The following is a 5,011-nucleotide window of genomic DNA, read 5'->3' on the forward strand; positions in this document are numbered from 1 at the left end:
GGGTTTATGGTTTAGGATTAGGGTTAGGGATGAATTGGACAAAAATCATCCAAAACAAACTTTTTATTAGTGTCGACTGTTTGAGTGGTGAGCAGTGAGTCTTTCCTCCATAGGACAGTTGCATAGAGTTGTAACTATACGCAGGAGGAAGCTGCCATCTTTGCCACACCACAGCCTGTTGTTCTTCTGGCTGAAGCCTTAGGTTTAGGGTTAGGGTTAGGGTTTAGGGTTATGGATAGGGTTAGGGTTAGGGTTATGGATAGGGTTAGGGTTAGGGTTATGGATAGGGTTAGGGTTTATGGTTTAGGGTTAGGGTTAGGGATGAATTGGGCAAAAATCATCCAAAACAAACTTTTTATTAGTGTCGAGGGTTAGGGTTAGGGTTAGGGATGAATTGGACAAGGGTTAGGGTTAGGGTTATGGATAGGGTTAGGGTTAGGGTTAGGGTTATGGATAGGGTTAGGGTTAGGGTTAGGGTTATGGATAGGGTTAGGGTTAGGGTTATGGATAGGGTTAGGGTTTATGGTTTAGGGTTAGGGTTAGGGATGAATTGGACAAAAATCATCCAAAACAAACTTTTTATTAGTGTCGAGGGTTAGGGTTAGGGTTAGGATTAGGGTTAGGGATGAATTGGACAAGGGTTAGGGTTAGGGTTATGGATAGGGTTAGGGTTAGGGTTAGGGTTATGGATAGGGTAAGGGTTAGGGTTATGGATAGGGTTAGGGTTTATGGTTTAGGGTTAGGGTTAGGGATGAATTGGACAAAAATCATCCAAAACAAACTTTTTAGTAGTGTCGAGGGTTAGGGTTAGGGTTAGGGTTAGGGATGAATTGGACAAGGGTTAGGGTTAGGGTTATGGATAGGGTTAGGGTTAGGGTTAGGGTTATGGATAGGGTTAGGGTTAGGGTTAGGGTTAGGGTTATGGATAGGGTTAGGGTTATGGATAGGGTTAGGGTTAGGGTTAGGGTTATGGATAGGGTTAGGGTTAGGGATATAGATAGGGTTAGGGTTAGGGTTAAGGTTAGGGTTATGGATAGGGTTAGGGTTAGGGTTATGGATAGGGTTAGGGTTTATGGTTTAGGGTTAGGGTTAGGGATGAATTGGACAAAAATCATCCAAAACAAACTTTTTATTAGTGTCGAGGGTTAGGGTTAGGGTTAGGATTAGGGTTAGGGATGAATTGGACAAGGGTTAGGGTTAGGGTTATGGATAGGGTTAGGGTTAGGGTTAGGGTTAGGGTTATGGATAGGGTTAGGGTTAGGGTTAGGGTTATGGATAGGGTTATGGATAGGGTTAGGGTTAGGGTTTATGGTTTAGGGTTAGGGTTAGGGATGAATTGGACAAAAATCATCCAAAACAAACTTTTTATTAGTGTCGAGGGTTAGGGTTAGGGTTAGGGTTAGGGATGAATTGGACAAAAATCATCCAAAACAAACTTTTTATTAGTGTCGAGGGTTAGGGTTAGGGTTAGGATTAGGGTTAGGGATGAATTGGACAAGGGTTAGGGTTAGGGTTATGGATAGGGTTAGGGTTAGGGTTAGGGTTAGGGTTATGGATAGGGTTAGGGTTAGGCTTAGGGTTATGGATAGGGTTAGGGTTATGGATAGGGTTAGGGTTAGGGTTAGGGTTATGGATAGGGTTAGGGTTATGGATAGGGTTAGGGTTATGGATAGGGTTAGGGTTAGGGTTTATGGTTTAGGGTTAGGGTTAGCGATGAATTGGACAAAAATCATCCAAAACAAACTTTTTATTAGTGTCGAGGGTTAGGGTTAGGGTTAGGGATGAATTGGACAAGGGTTAGGGTTAGGGTTATGGATAGGGTTAGGGTTAGGGTTATGGATAGGGTTAGGGTTAGGGTTAGGGTTATGGATAGGGTTAGGGTTATGGATAGGGTTAGGGTTAGGGTTTATGGTTTAGGGTTAGGGTTAGGGATGAATTGGACAAAAATCATCCAAAACAAACTTTTTATTAGTGTCGAGGGTTAGGGTTAGGGTTAGGGTTAGGGATGAATTGGACAAGGGTTAGGGTTAGGGTTATGGATAGGGTTAGGGTTGGGGTTAGGGTTAGGGTTATGGATAGGGTTAGGGTTACGGTTATGGATAGGGTTAGGGTTTATGGTTTAGGGTTAGGGTTAGGGATGAATTGGACAAAAATCATCCAAAACAAACTTTTTATTAGTGTCGAGGGTTAGGGTTAGGGTTAGGATTAGGGTTAGGGATGAATTGGACAAGGGTTAGGGTTAGGGTTATGGATAGGGTTAGGGTTAGGGTTAGGGTTAGGGTTATGGATAGGGTTAGGGTTAGGGTTAGGGTTAGGGTTATGGATAGGGTTAGGGTTATGGATAGGGTTAGGGTTAGGGTTTATGGTTTAGGGTTAGGGTTAGGGATGAATTGGACAAAAATCATCCAAAACAAACTTTTTATTAGTGTCGAGGGTTAGGGTTAGGGTTAGGGTTAGGGATGAATTGGACAAGGGTTAGGGTTAGGGTTATGGATAGGGTTAGGGTTGGGGTTAGGGTTAGGGTTATGGATAGGGTTAGGGTTAGGGTTATGGATAGGGTTAGGGTTTATGGTTTAGGGTTAGGGTTAGGGATGAATTGGACAAAAATCATCCAAAACAAACTTTTTATTAGTGTCGAGGGTTAGGGTTAGGGTTAGGGTTAGGGATGAATTGGACAAGGGTTAGGGTTAGGGTTATGGATAGGGTTAGGGTTGGGGTTAGGGTTAGGGTTAGGGTTATGGATAGGGTTAGGGTTAGGGTTATGGATAGGGTTAGGGTTTATGGTTTAGGGTTAGGGTTAGGGATGAATTGGACAAAAATCATCCAAAACAAACTTTTTATTAGTGTCGAGGGTTAGGGTTAGGGTTAGGGTTAGGGTTAGGGATGAATTGGACAAGGGTTAGGGTTAGGGTAATGGATAGGGTTAGGGTTAGGGTTAGGGTTATGGATAGGGTTAGGGTTAGGGTTAGGGTTATGGATAGGGTTAGGGTTATGGATAGGGTTAGGGTTAGGGTTAGGGTTATGGATAGGGTTAGGGTTAGGGTTAGGGATATGGATAGGGTTAGGGTTAGGGTTAGGGTTATGGATAGGGTTAGGGTTAGGGTTATGGATAGGGTTAGGGTTTATGGTTTAGTGTTAGGGTTAGGGAAGAATTGGACAAAAATCGGGTTAGGGTTAGGGTTAGGGTTAGGGTTATGGATAGGGTTAGGGTTATGGATAGGGTTAGGGTTAGGGTTAGGGTTATGGATAGGGTTAGGGTTAGGGTTAGGGTTATGGATAGGGTTAGGGTTAGGGTTATGGATAGGGTTAGGGTTTATGGTTTAGGGTTAGGGTTAGGGAAGAATTGGACAAAAATCATCCAAAACAAACTTTTTATTATTGTCGAGGGTTAGGGTTAGGGTTAGGATTAGGGTTAGGGATGAATTGGACAAGGGTTAGGGTTAGGGTTATGGATAGGGTTAGGGTTAGGGTTAGGGATATGGATAGGGTTAGGGTTAGGGTTAGGGTTATGGATAGGGTTAGGGTTAGGGTTATGGATAGGGTTAGGGTTTATGGTTTAGTGTTAGGGTTAGGGAAGAATTGGACATAAATCGGGTTAGGGTTAGGGTTAGGGTTATGGATAGGGTTAGGGTTATGGATAGGGTTAGGGTTAGGGTTAGGGTTATGGATAGGGTTAGGGTTAGGGTTAGGGTTATGGATAGGGTTAGGGTTAGGGTTATGGATAGGGTTAGGGTTTATGGTTTAGGGTTAGGGTTAGGGAAGAATTGGACAAAAATCATCCAAAACAAACTTTTTATTATTGTCGAGGGTTAGGGTTAGGGTTAGGATTAGGGTTAGGGATGAATTGGACAAGGGTTAGGGTTAGGGTTATGGATAGGGTTAGGGTTAGGGTTAGGGTTATGGATAGGGTTAGGGTTAGGGTTATGGATAGGGTTAGGGTTTATGGTTTAGGGTTAGGGTTAGCGATGAATTGGACAAAAATCATCCAAAACAAACTTTTTATTAGTGTCGAGGGTTAGGGTTAGGGTTAGGGATGAATTGGACAAGGGTTAGGTTATGGATAGGGTTAGGGTTAGGGTTAGGGTTAGGGTTATGGATAGGGTTAGGGTTAGGGTTTATGGTTTAGGGTTAGGGTTAGGGATGAATTGGACAAAAATCATCCAAAACAAACTTTTTATTAGTGTCGAGGGTTAGGGTTAGGGTTAGGGATGAATTGGACAAGGGTTAGGGTTAGGGTTATGGATAGGGTTAGGGTTGGGGTTAGGGTTAGGGTTATGGATAGGGTTTGGGTTAGGGTTATGGATAGGGTTAGGGTTTATGGTTTAGGGTTAGGGTTAGGGATGAATTTGACAAAAATCATCCAAAACAAACTTTTTATTAGTGTCGACTGTTTGAGTGGTGAGCAGTGAGTCTTTCCTAAGTAAGAAAGTTGCATAGAGTTGTAACTATACGCAGGAGGAAGCTGCCATTTTTGCCACACCACAGCCTGTTGTTCTTCTGGCTGAAGCCTTAGGGTTAGGGTTAGGGTTAGGGTTTAGGGTTGTGGATAGGCTTAGGGTTAGGGTTAGGGTTAGGGTTATGGATAGGGTTAGGGTTAGGGTTATGGATAGGGTTAGGATTTATGGTTTAGGGTTAGGGTTAGGGATGAATTGGACAAAAATCATCCAAAACAAACTTTTTATTAGTGTCGAGGGTTAGGGTTAGGGTTAGGGTTAGGGATGAATTGAACAAGGGTTAGGGTTAGGGTTATGGATAGGGTTAGGGTTAGGGTTATGGATAGGGTTAGGGTTAGGGTTAGGGTTATGGATAGGGTTAGGGTTAGGGTTAGGGTTATGGATAGGGTTAGGGTTAGGGTTAGGGATATGGATAGGGTTAGGGTTAAGGTTAGGGTTAGGGTTATGGATAGGGTTAGGGTTAGGGTTATGGATAGCGTTAGGGTTTATGGTTTAGGGTTAGGGTTTGGGATGAATTGGACAAAAATCATCCAAAACAAACTTTTTATTAGTCTCGA

This window comes from Neolamprologus brichardi, chromosome 12 (genome assembly GCF_056152115.1).
Source record: "Neolamprologus brichardi isolate AB-2024 chromosome 12, ASM5615211v1, whole genome shotgun sequence".
Taxonomy (NCBI): Eukaryota; Metazoa; Chordata; class Actinopteri; order Cichliformes; family Cichlidae; genus Neolamprologus; species Neolamprologus brichardi.